Source organism: Pristis pectinata, chromosome 4 (genome assembly GCF_009764475.1).
Source record: "Pristis pectinata isolate sPriPec2 chromosome 4, sPriPec2.1.pri, whole genome shotgun sequence".
Taxonomy (NCBI): domain Eukaryota; kingdom Metazoa; phylum Chordata; class Chondrichthyes; order Rhinopristiformes; family Pristidae; genus Pristis; species Pristis pectinata.
The window spans coordinates 29,425,859-29,446,737 of record NC_067408.1 but is presented as its reverse complement, the minus strand read 5'-3'; the positions used below and the strand labels follow the sequence as shown (position 1 = coordinate 29,446,737).

The window sequence follows — 20,879 nt, the reverse complement described above, 5'->3', positions numbered from 1 at the left end:
TCTCTTTCAGGGAATTAAATGACCCCATCTATTGGCCTGAATCTACCATGGTTTTTCTGTCTATGCTTACCAGTCTCCTGCTCACAGTCCCTGGACTATCCCTTTTTACCTTTTTTGAATAAGGGGACAACATTTGCCACCCTCCCTGGATAAAGTAACTGAATTTTATGTGTGACCCTGGGCACTAAGTTACAATATGATCATTAATGTGTCTCCTCCATTTGCTTAGAAAAAGTATATACTTGGTAAATTAATTTAATAACAAGTCCTTTTGAGGAGAAAAAGACAAAGAAAGTGTGGCTCATTTGGTAGCATTCTCATATCTAAAACATGTGATTGTGGATTCCAGCCTTATTATTTACTCTGGACTGGTCTGCTAGAACATTATTGAAACTATTATATTCTCTCAGGTTATGTCTTTTAAATGATACATTAGACCAGGACTTCTCCTGGCTGTGAAGCTTGTTTTAAAATGCTTTGGCATACCTTGAACTCACATGAAAAGCTAAATAAAAGCAAGTTCAGTGTTGGGATTTCAGGGAATTAAATGACCCCATCATTGGCCTGAATCTACCACAGTTTTTCTGCCTATGCTTACCAGTCTCCTGCTCACAGTCCCTCATGCAAATTTTTTCGAGGAAGCTGATTGGCGAGGCCAAATATGATGCAGGCCCTTTCCATTCATTGATAGCAAACACTTCCCACAGAATTCCTTTGACATTCACAAACATTAAAAAAATTACTATAAATTAATCAGTATCAATTTAATAAAATATTTTAAAAATTGGGGGGAAAAACAATTAGTTACATTAAGATTAATAAAATTATAACAAAATTGAATGTATTCTTATACTTAGCCATGCTCTAATAGCTGTTCTCCTCCATTCCAATAGATGGGTTCATTGTTCTTGCAGTGGGTCTAACTTGGCACAGGTTCAACGGTGGAATTTGTGCTCCACTACCATGTCAAAGTGCAATTGGGAAATTGCTTGTGATCAGCTGTGGAAGAGTTCAGGACTTCCAAGTTTGCATGGAAGTTGCAAACATCCACACAGCCATGTAGCTAAATGCTAAATTGTAAGTTAAGTGTGGGATTCAGATGTGTGATTTGGTCTGATGGACTAAAAGATAGAGGAACTTCTGGTAGAATCAGACAAGGTCATGTTCCAAATTTATAATCTGTGATTAATTAGCTGATTTCAGTCAAAGCATTACAATTTGCTACAGCACTCATGTAGTGGCAGAGCAAGCATCTTGACTTATTCATCTAATATCTGTCCAATTCCACTTGCTCTAAAGCATTTGTTTAAGCAACATGTATGAAGAAACAAAAACCAGCCAGCAGAACAAATGAACTTCAAAATGGAGAGCAGAATCAGAATCAGATTTATTATCGCTGACATATGTAGTGAAATTTGTTGTTTTGTGGCAGCAGTACAGTGCGAGAAATAAAGATGTAAAAATTATTATAAGTTACAAAAATAAATAAATAGTGCAAAAGAGGAATAATGAGGTAATGTTCATGGGTTCATGGACCATTCAGAAATCTGATGGCAGAGGGGAAGAAGCTGTTCCTGAAACATTGAGTGCGGGTCTTTAGGCTCCTGTACCTCCTCCCTGATGGTAGTAACATGAAGAGGGCATGTCCCGGGTGGTGAGGGTCCTTAATGATGGATGCTGCCTTCTTGAGGTACCGCCTCTTGAAGATGACCTCGATGGTGGGGAGCATGAAAGCATGCAAGCATGAGGAGAGCATGAAAGAATGAAGAAAATGGATAAAGCAGCAGCCTGATGTGGGTTATATTGTACTGACTCTGTGATTACCCTTGTCTTACCCACTATGATGTCAGCCTAGTTGAGAATTCAGGATTGATTCAGAGCAAGGAATTTACATGTCAGTTAGAAGTTATATAGCCATAAGTATTAGGTTCAGTCCAAATTTTAATTGTGTGTGTAAACAACATTGTAAACTCTACAGATATGGATAGCAGGAATTCGTGCTTAGTTTCTGAAAGTTCTAAGTGAGGTTGGCAATAGAAAGCATCATATTTAAGTTCCCTGCAGTGTAGCTCCTGATGGAAATTGGATGTATCACCAGGACTTATTGCAAGATAAGTGGTGGCAATATTTAGACAAATGATCCCTGCAGGGAAAAAGGTTGGGCTCTGAGACAAACATAACAGAGAAGAGTGATGATAAACTTATCCAGCAAAACAAATCTGCTTATTTACTTAGCTCAGCAATGTATCCCTGTACAGTAATTTATTTTTTCAGCAGAATCAATTAAAAAAAGTTACCATATCAGGAAGCCCTGCCAATGCATGATGGATTCTAGTTTAAAATCCAAATGCATGTGCTAACAAAGAATCATCCTAAAAATGTCCCTGGCAATGCAAAATTGTTCATCACTATATGCACTAAGAAGTTGAACCAATGCAGTCTTTAATGCTGCTCTCACAACAGCTTCAGATAGGGAATTCTGGTTACTGACCCAGCCATAATGAAGCAGTGGTGGCAGTATACATCTAAATAAGGCTGATGTATGACTATCATTATTTATTATGTGACTGTAAATAACTTTGATTGCTAATTACTATCGAGAAAACATGCACGTATGGATGTGTTAGACGAGTAATGCACTGTCCGCTACAGCAAAATAGCTTACAACAATCATTGCCTGGACTCATACAATGACTGCATGGGCAAGGAACAGGGAGCTGGTAAACTCGTTCAACTATATGCCTTCTGCAGCAGAGATAGGATAATTTATTTTACAACGATTATTCATCATTGTAAATTTGTGTTAAAATATTTTTACCAACATATTCATATTTTGTTTGTTTATATCTATGACCATGGGTAAAATTTAAAGAAAATTGTCTTCAAAGCTAAAAAGCTAAAGGAGGTCTGAAAAATTAGTCATTTCACGTGAATCCTAAGAAATTGGGAGATGTCCCTAATATTTTAAGATGAATTAACATGCTGATGACACAATAGTTTTATAGGTATAACAAAATACGTTAGGTATCAAAAGACTAGAAAATACTAGCAAAATTTGCTTTGCTGCCCTGACATCAATTACATGAATGTATATCCCAACAGATTTAATTTCCTTAGCTTTTGTTGCCTTTGTTGAAATTAGCCACAGTGTTATTCAACAGGTCAGCATGGGGTCGGTTTACTAATGACATTTGTAAAACAAAGAGCCACAGTCAAATTCAGTTGTCTGTCAAAACTCACCCTAAGTTCTTCTGAAAACCTAAAAGATGAATCCAGCGAAACACACAAGTATAATATGTTCGGGATGCAATGCTAAATTGTTAACTGCTAGTCCTTAGATTGCTCATATTTCTTAAGTTTTTTTATATTTAAAACTCTTAAGGACATAAGATGAAAGTTTTATAGGAAAACATGCCATACTTTGGGACTACGTGTATGTGTAATGCGGTGGGAAGCTGGTGTCAGTGAACACATGTCGTAGCTAAAGATGAGAGAAAATTGTGGAGCTGGACCTGTGGCAGTGGGAGTGGAGAACAACACCAGAATGCTGTTGGATCTGTTGCGTACTTCTCTCAGCCCTTCTGCTGCCTTAAGGCATCAGTGTGAATATCTGGTTTTGTCAACATCCAGCAACAACTTTCACAGCAATGTTTGGCTCTGACTTGCTGCCAAATGATCCACACAGGAGGAAGGGAGAGAGAAGTTAATGTAGAAGACTGAAAGTGGGCTTGGTGGTCGAAGAAAGAGGGAAGAGTGTGGTGGAAAGAGGATATTGGGAGGGAGAGATGTAAGGGAGCGAGGAGAGAGGTGGAGCAAATGAAAGGATGTGTGGAAGACATAGAAAAGAGTGTGATAGAAGAGAGAGCATGATGGGAGAGAATGAGAAGGGGTGTGGTGAAAAGAGGTACAGGGAAGAGGGCAGTGGGTAGGAATGGAAGGGTAGGAGAGATGGTTGCAGGAAAAGTAACAAGACACACTGGGACAAAAAAGGTAGGGTGGAGGGAGAAAATAAGGCATATAGGAGAGATTGAGAGAGAAGAGAGGGCACGGGGAGAAGAGATGAAGTAGTGGGATAGAGCAATGGAGACATATCGGGATGGTGGGGAGAAAGAAGGTTTTGGGGAACAGAGAAAGACCATCATCACTGGAATCCTTTTTCTTGTCTTGTTATAATACCTCAGAGAACATCTATTCTCAAAGCAAATTATTAGAAGTGTTTGGGACCAGGACCCTTGATATTGGGCCACATGAAGGGGTGAAGGATGAGCAAGAAGCTGGAACTGTCGGAATATAGTAACTTGAGCGTTACAAGCTGGAGGAGTTACAGAGATAAGGAAAGTCCACAAAGGGGTCTGTATACAATGAACATATTATTAAGCAATGCATTGCCCTTGGAGCATTCAAAAATATTGGTATTTTATTATTAACAATGCAATTAAAATCATGATTAACTTGCAAATAAGTTTTGAAATTGTGTAAGTAGTTTTTTTAAAATCACTTAGCATAATTTTTACAGTTTCCTATGCTGTAAGAGTGTATTTCAACATTAAGAAATCCTATGTAACCTTTTTTACATTGTTACACGATTTTGGGGTACATTCCCTGTGACAGGTCTAGTTTTAGGGCTTTCACAGTGATATACCTTTGCATTTGGAGATGTCATAAAGCACTAATTTTACAGATCCATTGTTGGTCATACATCAAGCAGGCAGGGAAATCTCCCATCTCTATTTGATCAGACAGTCCAAACATAGAGTCTGCTAAATGACTTTGGGACAACATTTGTTCAAAAGTGTCTCCGATCCCCAATAAATATGCCAAATAATTGGCCCCACAGTGATCTACATGTTGTTTTGTAACTCAGCTCTTTGCAGATTGGCAGTATGACATAAAAAACTGTTGTTTAAGAGGTACAATGCCAAGGCCTGATACGTTAGTGAAAATTACATTTTATTAGCTACTATTTTTCCATCTGTGAAATATGAGACTGCAAATGATTGAAGTACAGAGGGATCTAAGAATTCTAGAACATGAATCATGAAAAAAGTTAGCAGGCAGGTCCAATAAGTAGTTAAAATGGCATATTCGCCTTTATTGCAAAAGGGTTGCAGTTTAAAAATGGGGCAGTTTTGTTACAATTAATTGTACAGTGTATAGTGAGGCCACACCTGGAATACCTTGCATGGTTTTGGTTCCCTTACCTAAAAATAGGTCGCATTAGAGGGAGTCCAAAGGACATTCACCAGACTAATTCCTGGGTTGAGAGGTTGTCCTATCAAGAGGGGCGGGACAGTTTGAGTTTGCATTCCTTGGAGTTCAGAAGAATGAGGGATGACCTTATTCAAACATAAAGATCCTAAGGGGTCTTGTTGGTAGATGCTGAGGTGTTTCCACCAGAGTCACAAATAAGGGTAAATAACTCCAAAATAAGAGACCAGCCATTTAAAACTGAGGCATAGAAATTCCTTTTCATGGGGTAGTGAATCTCTGGAATTCTCTGCTCCCAAGGGTGGTCGAGGCCAGATCATTAGATATATTTAAGGTGGAGATGGATAAAACATTGAGAGGTCAAGGAATTGAAGGTTATGGGGAATTGGCAGAGGAGTTGATGCCAGCATAGATCAGCCATGATTATATTGAATGGTAGGGGAGGCTGGAGGGGCCGAGGGGCCTACTTCTGCTTCTATTTTCTTGTACATTAGAGCTTGTGCACTTATTTTCCCTTACTGGTTGTTGCTTGTTTCTGCAGTTCACTATTCCTTGGATACACATATTCAGGAACAATATTCTTGCTGCCACCAGTTGGTTCTGCAGCTGCAAGCATAACCTTCAGTCAAAATGCAAACTTGATCTGCAGAAGGAGGAATTCCTGCAATAGGGATGGAAGTAACAGCTGTTGATGGCTCCTCAGACATCTGCCACCCACTGAGAGGTGGCCCCGGGATCGTTTGCATGAAGAAACCTGCATGGATTCAGCTGGAAAAGACAGGAGCAGGGAGCCAGCTGGAGCCAGTCAAATTATGCTGAGCACAAAGTTTAGAGTAAATCCTTTCCCATCGTCTAAATCACCACTGTATAGGACTTCTATCCCACGTGCTCATTTCAGACAAAGTGATTTGCCTGTCAATCAATAATATACATACCAATGCTTCGTTGCAAAACTGCAACTTCTAATGCCTGAACTTAAATTTCACTTAATCTAAAGCAAGACAACAACATGTAAATATATAGCAGTTCAATATAATTAGATCATCAAAAGTGTGCAATCTAATAGCACTCGTGTAACTATTAGGATATGTAATTAGCATGTAGGAATTGCAAAAGATTCATGTTGAATTCTAGATTTTTATGTTTGCAAACAGAAGGATTTGTGAAATGAATTATGTTTAAATGTTGTGTTTTAAAACTAAAGGAATTCTCACTGTTTTACAAAATGAAGCCACAGGCTAAACCCATTGATAATAGTGCCAATTTGTAGAGAGTTGCAACTCACCTGATATGAAAGTCAGTTATCTCACTGCAGATCTATTATTTGAAATATACACCCCATCCACCATCTCTCCGCTATTCATTTTGAAAGTAACAGGAGATATTCCCTTTAAACCCATGCCCCAAAGAGCAATAAAAACCACCCAGTTTTATTGGTAGGCTTATTGGCAAGTCACTGACCAGAGAAAGTCAATATGCCAGTGCAGTCTCTGGCTGAAGATAACAAAAGAATGATAGAAATGGATTGAGATGCATCCAGGTTTTAAACAAGGGGTGCACTATAGGTACTGGCATGGGAAATCTAAAATGGAGATCAGATTTTGCACTTAGAGATGGTCTCCAGATATTAGAGGTACCGTCTGTGCAGAAAACTTACCCCTCAGATCTCTTCTAAATTTCTCCTCTCACCTTCAATCTCTGCCATCTGGGCCATGCCATCTTTTCGCAACTACCATCGGGCAGGAGGTACAGAAGCCTGAAGTCCCACATCACCAGGTTCAAGAACAGCTACTTCCCTTCAACCATTTGGTTCTTGAACCAATTGGCAAAACACTAATCACTACAGTTTACCAGCACTCTGATCACTTTGCTCACTCTGCACTAAAATGGACATAGCTTTTTTTGTTCTAATTGTTTCCTTTCCAGTAAAATTTGTGTATAATTTATATTTATGTTTTTCTTGTGACTGCTGCTTATATGATGCCATGTGCCTGTGATGCTGCTGCCAGTACGTTTTTCATTACACCTGTGCATCCATGTACTTGTGCATATGACAATAAATTCGACTGTGACTGTGACAATGCTCTCTAGTTCTAGACCCATGTCCTGGGAAAAAGATTCTGACCATCTATCCTATAAATGCCCCTCATAACTTTATAAACCTCTATAAGATCACCCCTCAGCATCCTATGTTTCACTGAGAATAAACCTAGCCTTTCCAAACTCTCCTTATAACTCAATTCCAGAAAACGTCCTGGTGAATTTCTTCTGCACTTTCTCTTCATTACCACATCCTTCCTGTAGTGTGACAAGAAGAACTGTACACAATACTCTGTGTGGTCCAACCAATATTTTGTACAGATGCATAATGATGTCCCAACTCTTATATTCAATGCCTCACCCTATGAAGGCAAGCATACCAAATGCCTTCTTCACTACCCTATACACCATTTTCAGGGAGCTATGGACTTGCACCCTAAGGTCTCTCTGTATATCAATGCTCTCAAGGTCCTTGCCATTTACTCTAGATTTCTTACCGGAATTTGACTTCATTACCTCAAATGCATTACCTCACACTTGTCTGCATTAAGTTCCACCACCACTCAACCCAACTTTCCAGCTGATCTATGTTCCACTGTATCCTTAGACAATCTTCTTCACTATTTACAACTCCACCAATTTTTGTGTCACCTGCCAACTTATCCACTAATCATACCACCTATATTCTCATCTAAGTCATTTACATATATTCCAAAGCTGACCTCTGCAGTACAACACTGGTTATAGACTTCCAGTGAGAAAAACACCCAGCCACCACTACCCACTACCTTCTACCACCAAGCCAATTTTGGGTCCATTTTGCCAACATTCCTTAGATCCCTTGTGCCTTAATGTTCTGGACCAGCCTACTATGCAGGACTTTGCCAAAAGCCTTGCTAAAGTTCATATCTACTGCTCTGCCTTCAACAATTTTCTTCATTACCTCCTCAAAAAACTCAGACTTGTGAGACACAAGTGTTGCACAAAACCATGCTGACTCCTTCTAAACAGTCCCTGCCTTTCTAAGGGCAGTGGTGTAACTAGAAAGAGTTTGCAGTAAAAGAGAGTTGAATAATGTAGAATGATTAGTAAATAAATCACAGGGGTAAGCTTTCATAAAATACAGATTGGTGATATCATAAACATCTCATGAATACTGAATAATGCCAGGGATGAGTTAAATGCCATCACTAACACTCGAGAATTAGTATCAGGCAAGCTACTGGGGCTAATGGTTGATAAGGACCCTGGCCCGGATGTCTTCATCCTGGGATCCTGAAATGCGTGGGACTGAGATAGTGGAGCATTGGTTAAAATCTTCCCAAATTCCATATTCTGGAGATATACCAGAGGATTAGAGAACTGCTCATGTGACACCCTGATTCAAAGGGTTGGGAGGTGCAGTTTAAGTTGAAGGGAGGGTGGGGGAGTGATAGATAGGACAAAGGAATATGTCTGACATGGTGAAGTCAGGGTTGCTGTGGTGATAAGCCACTCATTTGCACTTTTGCCAATTTAGTGATCCTATTTGGTAATTAGATATAATTTTAAAACCTGTGAAAGTATCCGGTAAAATTGAGTGAAATTTGGTCATTAACTTAAGGACCACCCAGAACAAATAGTTTTACGAACCAGAATAATGCAGGAAAGTGCTATCTGCTTTATTTCCCTTATATAACTATAATAAAACAATTATTATGTTTGTTAAATTCATGAAAGCAGCTTTAACAAAATAGTTACATTATCCTGTGGCATCCATTTTCACATGGTTTAATGTGAAGTAATACAATGTGCTGACAATTCCATACAGAAGATGTAATCACATGTATACATTAAATTCTCCAAGATACTTTCTCACACAGAGAAGGCAGTACAACTACAGAAAATAAATGAATTCCAAATACAGCTGTCACTCATGTCTTGCTACTCACTAGAACATCCTAAAACTATCAGTAAACACTGCTTCCCTGAGATGAGTAATGCTGAACAACTACCGAACCAAGGCAATTCTGCAAAATACAGTTAAATCAGGTGAAAAAACACCTCTGGATGAGGAATACCACTTGGATCCTTTTAATTCTTCCACCCAGAATGACTCTGGGTCCCCCTCATAAATCCATACAGAATTTTTTAAATAATTCCAAAATTGTCTGGGAATGCATATCACTTTCTGTGTGGGGAAAAAAGCTTCCTGGTTTCAGTCATAAATGTATCTTCTTCCTCTTACAATTTCATTTTAAGCAGCATCCTATAGTTATCTTCTCAATCTTCTTAGGAAGTCTTTCATGATCCTAACCTGCTTCCGTGCCAGTTCCATGGGTTCTGAGGTCCACAATGTAGGAGGGGCATCTGGTGCTTGATAGGATGGGTGGGTCAGTAATTTAGGAGGTGGTATGCTCTTTCTGCCACTGACACTGGGTTTCTGAGTTCTCCTGACCAATGGACTCAAGGTTCCTAATGTCACCCTGAATGCTGCTTCTTCTTTTTAAGAGGTCTTGAATCAGGATTTTCATGTTACCCTGCATCAAGCAGGTTTTGAGGGCATTTTTGAATAATTTTGTTTGTCTGCATGGTAATTTATTACCATGATGGACCTAGGAATAGAATTTTGGGAATCTGGTATTGGGCATATGAATGATATGACCTGCCCATCAGAGCTGACAAGGTGTAACTAGAGCCTCAATATTGGAGATATTGGACAGGGGGAGGTCACTGAAGTTGGTTCACTCATCCTGCCAGTGTGATTGAAGGATTTTGCAGAGACAGGTGGTATCTCTCCTATACTTTGATTTGCCTACTGTAGGTAGCCCAGTCTCAGAAGCTTACAGGAAGACAGGAATTATTGTTACTTGGTAGACCATGAGGTTTGTGCCAGGTTTCGGGTCTTGATCTTCAGATACTTTTTTTCCTCAAATGGCCAAAGACAGCTAATGGTACATTTAAGGCAATTCATCATCCATGTCTGCCTCTATTGAGAGGTGGCTACTTTTGAAGTGGTCTACTTTTTCCAGGGTCTCATTATGGACCTTTTTTGCTGGAGGTCAGTATTGGATATCTATCTTACAACTTCTTGATAAGGCTGAAAAAGTTAAATTCTGTACAACCTTTCCAGATAAGACAGACCCCAAAAACAGGGAACAACCCTGTGGCTCTGTCCTTGACCACCTCTCGTACTTAAAACACACTTAGTTATTTGTGACCAGATGAGAAACAATACTCAAAGTATGTTCTTGCTACAGCACTGTACAGTTTGGCTACAACTTTATCTAACTGTTTTGGCTATGTAAATCAACAGCCTAATATTTTCCTTTGATTGTTGCCCCCTATAGTTTTTACACATTAAGCACAAAAATTAGTCCTTCTTTCAACTTATACCTTTCATAAAGAGTATACATGACCCATGTAATAAGAATACATACTTATTAGAAAACTGTACTAGAATTATCTGACCAAAAAAGATGACATTCTCTGAAAGTCATGAAAATATACTTCAAATGCTGGTAATAAAAACAGAAAATGCTGGAAATACTTAGCAGATCAGAACTGATGCAAGTCTAGGACATAAAATGTTAACTGCTTCTCTTGTCACAGATGCTGAGTGTTTCCAGCATTTTTTATTCTCTGAAGGTCTGCTGGAAACCCACAGTTAGTGTTGTTGACCTGTTTTCCTCACCCACTGCTCTGATCCAGGCCTAAACATTTACCACTACTAAATATGTATTGGCAAAAAAAAATCGGCATAGGTAGATTCCTGATTGAGGACAAATCTCTTGTGCTGCAACGGGAAGTTTGTGTCACTTTGCTTGGATTTTAACTCTTGCTGCTCTGGAGATCTATACAGTGATTTCCCTGGTTTTAGTCTGATAAAATAAAAGAGATAGAGACCCCAAAGGTCTTGTATATGCTATAAAGGGGAGCATGATATCAAAAGAGAAGCAATCTTTGGGGACTGTTGCAACAATTTATTACTGAGAGTGTCTCTATCCTCTACATAGATTCTTATTCACCAGGATTCAGAGGCTAAGTAGGTCTCACTAAGACTTATTCTGATCATCAATGGCTGAAAATGTTGTGCTTTCTCCCTCTTGATCACAGTTGGGGTAGTACCTCTAAAATAATGTCGTTTGTACCAGTCATGATCTTTACAATTGGATCCTTCCTGCAGCATAAGATGACCATTATCTACATTAGTTAGGCAATTGCTCCCTGCCATGTTTAGAACACAATACAAAATAAAAAGAATAGTTGCAAAGGATTATTGACAGAATGCATATGCCACTGAGAGTCCTATATGATCACCAGATTTAAATGTATTAATAGGAAGGGCTTTCATTCTCATCAGGTTTCAGTGTTAATCACCATTTCCTGGACATGAATGTTACATATTCAGGAACTGCCATGTTGGTTCAGAATGCAACCATCCATCATTTCAATACTCATGATGATCAGTTTGTATCAGAATGATGTTGTCATTGTTGATTATTCCAGCAGGCTTTCAGGGACAAGCTATACCGCTAAAATAAGCTCAATAGACCAAACTATTGACATTCCCAAATTTTGTTTAGTTATCTTTTCAATAAATCTGTAACAGTAATTAATAATCACAAGATGCTTCTATCCTCTGAACTTTCGGAAGCGAGCTGCAATCTTCTGCCTAAAGTATTCCAAAGATAATGTTGTCATCAAAAGTTCTTCTGTGAGCTTATTTGGTAAACTCACAAGAAAACATTGCCAGTGTTTAGTCACTACACAGATGTTTTCTCTTTTCTAGCACTTTATCAATCCTCAATACCCTTCATGTATTCTAAAAATAAGCTTGTTTCATTGTCAATTGAAATACAAACTCATTCCAGCACACGAACAAGCTGCTTATTACAGTGTACAGTATATCCTCTCAATTCACTACGAACATGCTGACTCTATGTAAATTATTTATCTTTAGTGTACTCGAAGGCCACTTGAACTTTTGTTTGTAATTGTTGATTGTCTTATAAGTGAAAATTCTCTCCAGTTATTAAATTAATAATATAATTTTGTACCTTATAACCATTCCATCTGTACCTGTTTTCAGATAGTGTATCAACTATAATTAACTATTTCCCTGGAGCACTGTTCTTTTGTCACATACCATTTTGTAGGTTCAGTAACTTCCTTAACTGTGCCAGATTTTTCAATCTTTTTATTTTTCTTCTAATTGAGGAAGAATGGAATATTCAAGCTGCAAAGAACAACATCATTCTTAAGTGCAATATTTACAAACTCACGGTTAAATAGTCCACCATCACCAAACATGCCTTCAGTAATTTTCATTAATTTCTGTAATGTTCATTTTGTATACTGCACTTTATCTCACAGTCATTATATACAAATTTGCAAACTGTAATTTTCTCCATGTAACTAGAATACATAAATATTATTGAAAAGTAATTTAGTCCAGAAGAGCAGACAAGCCAACATTGAAAATGTCAATATATTGGAAGTTAGGCTTATGAAAACGGGAGCCCAACAGATAATAGTCTGCTGTTCTGTATGTAACCAAAATTGTATCTTACTTAGCCAATTGAACAGGAAATTGTATTTACATGGCCCCTTAATACAGTAAAATATCCCAAGATTTTTAACAAAATATGTTCAGATAAAATGCTGTGCTATGTTCTCTCCTGAGAATCCTATGAATATTCAAACAACCATACCCCAATAGAATTAAATTGATCACACAGTTTACAATACTTGGGTCATTAAATGTACACATGGAAAGGTCAGGAAAGTTGGACAAAGACAGTGCCTTCAGAGAGCCAGCACAGACGCAATGGGTAGAATAACCTCCTTCTGTACTGGAAACTTAAAAATTTTAAATTCAGCATGTGATTGCCCTTGGTAATGTCAGAATCCTTAATTGTGCCTTTGGTATTGGTGAAATGCCTTCTTGGGTTGCTGCACTTGAGCTGAGTGAGGGTGTTTTCACAGCTAGATTTTGACCCAACTGCTATAAACAAATAGTAATGTGTTCCAGGTAAGGATGGTGCACACATTGGAGGGGAATCTACAGGTTATCATGTGCTTCCTGTCCTCTTCCTTCTGGATGGTTGGTTAGGGATGAGCTGCCTTGGAAAGTTGTTGTAGTACATCTTGCAGATGGTGCATTGTGAAGCAGGAGATGTGGGGATGGGGAAATGGTGCTGAGGCAGCCATCATCTTGTTGAGTAGCGGAGGGGCCGAAAATGCTCCTCCGTTGCTGTTCCTTATGCGTTGTGTACTCGTGTCTTATTTCTATCTGGGAGGCGATTATTATGCTCATTATCGGAACTGCTGCAAAACTCCTCCTCTGATCAATCTTCCGAGGAAAATCACGCAGCCCGCTTGTCAGGGAGAAAGAAGACGTGAGGTAAATGTTGGGTTTGAGGATGAACGAAGCTTTCATTAATGAACGGAGAGAAATGTCATCGGGGGACAACCTGCATCACTGAAAGGCGACGGTGTGCTGATGAACAAGAACAAGCGGTAATGTGAGGGAACACAATTGGCAAGACCTGGAATATTACTAAACAAACACACGGTTAAAAATGGAGGATATACATTCTCGATCGCGACGTCAATCCATCTGTGCAATAATCCCATTTAGCGCCATTATCAAAGCAACCTGCTGCTGTTGTGGAGAAGCATTATACGCCTGCACACTCAGAGCAGCCCTGACACTGACGGAAATTGTACAATCGTCAGGCTCCAGTTCCAACTCGTTATCGCGGCAGTTTCCGTAGTGTAGTGGTTATCACGTTCGCCTAACACGCGAAAGGTCCCCGGTTCGAAACCGGGCGGAAACATTTTTTCTTGTTGACGGGGCTGTGAAGTAACCACTTTAATTCAGTGATTGTTTTATATTTTCATGTAAATGCATTTCAAATAGTGAGATAAATAATAGTCATATAAAGAAAAGATATGATTGATGGAAGTCTTAACAATTTAATAAGCACTGTCAAATGTCAGGGCTCAGGCTGCAAAATATAAACGTAAACCTGAAATCGGTTTAATGAGCCATTAAAGAAACCACGAATAAAAAATTCTTTCTCCATTTACTGGAAAGTCCAGTAAGTGCAGAATCAGTTTCAAGTATAGCTGTTGTAAAATCTTGATAATTTTAGCTAAAAGCAATCAACTTAGACAAGTAATAAATCAAAAGAAACTAAAATCCAATCGGTTAGAATGTGACATCGATACTTGATAAAAGAATTTCCAGCACGGTTCTGGCCAGGAGAGTTTCCGTAGTGTAGTGGTTATCACGTTCGCCTCACACGCGAAAGGTCCCCGGTTCGAAACCGGGCGGAAACATTTTGTTCTGCATTCAGTGCTTTGTGGCGTTTTCCTTCTGCCCTCAAGTATACTCAGTAACTATTCATTAATGGAATGCCTCATATATCAGTCAAGTTTAATTTATTCGCTTTTTAAACCAAGGAGCAATAGGAATGCTGGAAGTAATTCCCTTATCCTGCTTGTGACGTAAACCACCAATCTCATTGGCTGGCGGAAAGCATGAGTCTCAGCTTCTTGTTACAGTTTTTTAATCAGCAAGTCTGTAGAGTAGTGAGCGGGGTGATCGGTGTTGAAATGTGTGTATTCCGCACTCGAATCTTTTTTCCCTCCTTTCTACCAATGATTACGGCTCCCTTGTTTCAGACAAGGTTTCTGCATGGCTCATCCCTCGAAATTGCCGAATAAACTGCAATTTGCATTTTCCAATTCCTTCCCCTCAGTTTCTCACCGCCATAACATCGATGTCTAACAAACCTGGCAGCGGTAACACAGACGTGGAAACTCGATCCGCACGATTGCGCCGCGGTACTTATTACTTTTTACAATTAAAAGGCAGAATAAAATCGTAAACAGTGAGACCAGAAATAGATTTTAAGATTCGAAGAAATGGTTCCACCCTTGCCAATGGTAGTGGTCAGGGATTTCCTGCAGAGATAGGTGGCGTGATAATAATGCACTTCAGACTTCCGGTTCCATCTTCGTTAGGTGACGTCTGAAGATTTTATAACAGAAACCTCGTATTAAGCCGAGTATACACTATTGTTTGATGTTATTGAGTTAATGTTGAAAGTGTAGTGATCTCAGCCCACTATAATTTTATACTCGCATATCTAATCATTAAATTGATTCCATTCCCAAACACTGGCAATTGAATAACCTCTTGCATAACTAGCCCTATATTTTGGAATGAAGCCAATGAAGAGAAATGTATCTTTCTAATTCAGTTACTGTTCCTGGCCACTTAATGTTACCAATTGTCTTCAGAGTTAAATTTTGTTGATATTGTAGCCTAAGACGTGAATGCAAGTCAATATAAATACCAAAAAGGACAATTCTACAAATACTGATGTTCCATGTGATATGTTATAAAACTCTTCTTGAAAATGTAGTTCTTTCAAGTTCTGTTCCTCCTTGTGTAACTGCAGAGTGGAGGATTCAGAGCTGGATTGTAATATGTCCAAGTCCAATTTTTTTTTCTCTAGGCAGCTGATTTGGTATTATAAGTGAAGATTTCCTTCAAGGGAAATCACAACTAAAATTTATTTTTTACTTGAGATATATTCTCACTCAAATAACTACTTGTAAAATTTATGTTTATTTTGATAAATGTAAAAATTAAATATTTAAGTTGACTTAATTGTTCAAGGCAAGCACATAGGATATAAAGCACAAATTAAAAGTATAATAAAATATACCAGCAACTTGTATTAATGTCTAATTTTACATAGAAAAACATCTCAAGGTGCTTCAGACCAACTTAACCATATTTTTGAAAAACAGGAATTCCCTACCCAATAGTAGGGTGACACATTGTCGTAGCTCGTTGAGGCTCCTGGGCCTGGTGATAAATTCTCTTTACATGAGTGACTCTTCCAATATGTAATTCCCATGAGGTTTTCCTCTGGTACTCCGGGCGCACCTCCAGCGGTCCACATTCATTCCTGACTTCCTCATCCTGTCTATGTGGAATCTGCATGTTCTCCCACAATATCCTCCCACAACCCAAAGATGTGCAGGCTGGTAGGTTAATTGGCCAGTATAATTTGCCCCTCGTGTGTGGGTAAGTGGTAAAATCTGGGAGGAGTTGATTGGAATGTGGGGAGAATAAAAGTGAGAATAGTCACAAGATCACAAGACAAGGGAGCAGAAGCAGGCCATTCGGCCCATCGAGTCTGCTCCAAGGAAAAGGGAAAAAGAAATGGGGTGGGAAAAAAAGAAAAAAAAACTATTCTAATCCCATTTTCCAGCCTTATCCCCATATCCCTTGATACCCTGACTATTTAGATATCTGTCTATCTCCTCCTTGAACACCCCCACTGATCTGGCCTCCACTGCTGTGCGTGGCAAGGAGTTCCACAATTTCACCACCCTCTGGGTAAAGAAATTTCTCCTCATCTCTGTCTTGAAACTGTACCCTCTAATTCTAAGATTGTGCCCTCTGGTCCTGGACTCGCCCACCAAGGGAAACAGCCTAGCCACATCTACTCTATCCTTACCTGTCAACATTTTAAATGTCGCTACGAGGTCTTCTCTCATCCTTCTGTACTCCAGTGAGTACAGTCCAAGAGCCGACAAACGCTCATCATACTTAAGCCCTTTCATTCCCGGAATCATTCTCGTAAATCTCCTCTGAACCCTCTCCAACGTCAGCACATCCTTCCTAAGATGTGGGGCCCAAAACTGCACACAGTATTCCAAATGAGGCCTCACTAGTGCCCCGTAGAGCCTCATCAACACTTCCTTACTTTTATACACTATACCTCCCGAGATGAATGCCAACATAGCATTCGCTTTCTTAACCACCGATCCAACCTGGTGGTTAACTTTTAAGGTATCTTGTACGAGTACCCCCAAGTCCCTTTGTACTACCGTACTATCAATCTTCTCTCCTTCTAGATAATAATCTACCCGCTTATTTCTGCTTCCAAAGTGTACAACTGCACATTTCTCAACATTGAATCTCATCTGCCATTTCCTTGCCCATTCTCCTAAACTGTCTAGGTCCCTCTGCATCCTTTCTATTTCCTCTATGCTCCCTACTCCTCCACTTATCTTGGTGTCATCCACAAACTTAGCCACACAACCATTTATTCCATCATCCAAATCATTGATGTACAAGGTAAAAAGGAGCGGCCCCAACACCGACCCCTGCGGCACACCACTAGTAACCGGTAACCAACCAGAACGAGATCCTTTTATTTCCACCCTTTGCTTCCTGCCAACCAGCCAATGCTCCACCCATTTTGCTACCCTACCCATAATTCCATGACCTCTCATCTTATTAATCAGTCTCTTGTGAGGCACCTTATCGAAGGCCTTTTGAAAGTCTAAATACACAACGTCTACCGCCTCTCCCTTATCCACCCTACCTGTGATTTCTTCAAAAAACTCCAATAGGTTGGTCAGACAGGACCTCCCCTTCACAAAACCATGTTGACTAGGTCCAATCTTGCCTTGCGCCTCTAGGTATTCGGTAACCTCCTCCTTGAGGATAGATTCCAATAATTTTCCCACCACTGACGTCAGACTAATAGGTCTGTAATTGCCTTTGTGCTGCCTCCCACCTTTCTTATACAACGGAACTACATTCGCTACCCTCCAGTCCTCCGGAACCATGCCAGAATCTATCAATTCCTGAAAAATAATCGCCAATGCCTCCGCTATCTCTACAGCCAACTCCTTCAGAACCCGGGGATGCACCTCATCCGGTCCGGGAGACTTATCAGTCTTAAGCCCCTTTAGTTTTCCTAGCACCTTCTCCCTATTAATCTCAACTGAACTCAGTTCCAATTCGTGAGACTCCTGACTAACGGGCACATTGCTTATGTCCTCCACGGTGAAGACCGATGCAAAATATTCATTCAATTCCCTTGCCATCTCACTATCGTCCATTATAATACCTCCTGCACCGTTATCAATTGGTCCTATGTCAACCCGTGTCTCTCTTTTATTCCTTATGTATTTAAAAAAACTCTTAGAATCCTTCCGAATGTTGTCCGCCAGCTTCCTTTCGTAACTCATCTTTGCTTTCCTAATGACCTTCTTAGTTTCTCTCTGCAGATTTTTAAAAACTTTCCAATCTTCTGTTTTCCCACTAATTTTTGCTACTTTGTACGCCGCCCCTTTTGCTTTTATTTTATCCTTCACCTCCCTCGTTATCCACATCTGTGCCTTTTTTCCATTCAAAACCTTCTTTTTTCTTGGAATATATCTGTCCTGCATTGTCCTTATTTCCTGTAGAAATTTCTTCCATTTCTCCTCTGCCGTCCCTCCAGCTAACTTACTCCTCCAATCAATTTGGGCCAACTCTTCTCTCATACCTTTGTAATTTCCCTTATTCCACTGAAATATCGATACACCAGTTATCAGCTTCTCCTTCTCAAACTTGAAACTAAACTCAATCATATTGTGATCACTTGTTCCCAGTGGTTCCTTTACCTTTAGTTCCCTAATCACCTCGGGTTCACTACACAGCACCCAATCCAAAACAGCCGATCCCCTGGTGGGCTCCTCAATAAGTTGCTCCAGAAAAACATCCCTTAGACATTCCACAAACTCACTCTCCTGAGTACTACCGCCTTGCTGGATTTCCCAGTCCACCTTCATGTTAAAATCCCCCATAATTATCTTCACATTGTCACTCTGGCACACTTTTTCTATCTCAATCTGCAACTTATGGTCCACTTCCTGACTGCTGTTCGGGGGCCTATATATGACTGCTACTATTGTCCTTTTACCCTTGCTATTTCTTAGCTCCACCCATAAGGATTCCACCTCCTCTGACCCAATGTCCTTCCTTTCTATTGATTTTATATCGCTACTAACCATCATGGCCACACCTCCCCCTCTGCCTACCCGCCTATCCTTCCTATACACTGTATACCCCTTGACATTCAGTTCCCAATCACATCCATCATGAAGCCATGACTCAGTGATTGCAACGATGTCATATTTATTAACCTGTAGTTGTGCCACTAGGTCATCTACTTTATTCCTGATGCTACGTGCATTTAAATATAGTACGTTTAGACTGGTATCTGCTATTGATTTTATTGTACTTCTATTGTTCAGCAGATTATCCTGACTTTCTACCTGTCCATCCTTCTTACTATCTTCGCTACCTACTATCTTAGACATGTTCGTGTAGACCTCATCCCCTATCCTAACATTCAGTATCCTAACATCCTCATCCCCGATCCTAACATTCTGTATCCTAACATCCTGATTTGTTGTACTTCTATTATTCAGTAAATTATCCTGACTTATCACCTGCCTGTCATTCTTGCCATCCTCAATGGATTCGTTTCTATACACTTTCTCCCTCACCTTAGCATCTTGTAACCTAGCATCCTGGTTACCATCCCCCTGCCAGATCAGTTTAAACCCTCCCCTACAACTAAATTAAACATTCCCGCCAGGATATTGGACCCTTTGGAGTTTAGGTGCAACCCATCCTTAGCAAATAGTGGGAGTATCTTCACCGGGACTGCAGTGTTTCAAGAAGATGGCTCATCTTTGAGGGAGTTTAGGGAAGAGCACTAATTGATGGCCTTACTCATGACCTACATTTTGCAAAAAAAAGAAAAATACTATTAGAATTGTATAAAACACGAAAAAGGCTAGACCTTCTGTGAAGTTTCAGTTACCACACGGCAGGAAGGAAGTTAGCACTTGAGGATACAGAGGAGAACACAAGAATATAAGCACTACCTACTACACCTTTCAACAAGATCATGCTAATCTTTTATCTCAACAGCATTTTCTTGCACTAACGCGACATATCTGGATTCCCTCAAAACTTAAAGCAGAGGTACCTGTCTTGAATGAACTTCCACAGCCCTTTTCAATGGAGAATTCCAAATATTCAGTACCCTTTGAAAGTATAAACTTCTCATTTCAGTCCTGGTTTATTCTTATCTTTTTTTAGTTATAACCTCAGAAAAAACTTGATTAGTCAGACATGAATCCTCTGTCATAAATCTGTCTTGTAACACTTCCCTATTAACAGATTCCAGCAATTTGCTGGGATTCCAGCAATCTGCTACTAATGTCAGGCTAACTGGTCTATAATTCCATTTCCTCTCCCCCTCTTTTCATAAACAGTAGGATCGCTACTATCCAATCCACAGGAATCATTCTAGAATCCATGGAATTTTGGAAGATGGCAACCAGTGCATCCACAATGTCCACAGGCAGCTGCTTGAAAACCATAGATACGATGTAGGTCATCAGGTTCAGGGGATTTGATCACCTTGCCTTCTCCTTAATTTGTCCAATACTAATTTTTTAATAATACTCATTTCTTTAAACTTCTCATTCAGTTGAGACATGTAATTTTTCCACTATTTACAGGAAGTTTCTGTGTCTTCAGTGGTGACAGACACAAAATATTCATTTAATTTCTCAGCTATTTCCTTATTCTCCAGTACAGCTTCTCCTGCCTCATTATATTTAGTTTTCGGGGGCCACATTATATTTAGTTAATCTTTTCTTTTTTACGCATCTTTTACAGTTTTCTTGCTAGACGACCAGATGCACAAGGCCTCAAGATGGTTATGAAAGGCTTGGGTCATTATCCTTGGTATGAAGGAGACTAAGGGGAG

At 39.6% G+C, this 20,879-nt stretch overlaps 2 non-coding genes across 2 annotated transcripts; both read left to right on the top strand.

Moving 5' to 3' along the window:
• Positions 1–13,996: 13,996 nt before the first annotated feature.
• trnav-aac (transfer RNA valine (anticodon AAC)) lies at positions 13,997–14,069 on the top strand. Its single transcript has one exon. It is a non-coding gene; the product is annotated as a tRNA-Val (tRNA).
• A 432-nt stretch (positions 14,070–14,501) lies between these two features.
• trnav-cac (transfer RNA valine (anticodon CAC)) lies at positions 14,502–14,574 on the top strand. Its single transcript has one exon. It is a non-coding gene; the product is annotated as a tRNA-Val (tRNA).
• Positions 14,575–20,879: the final 6,305 nt, after the last annotated feature.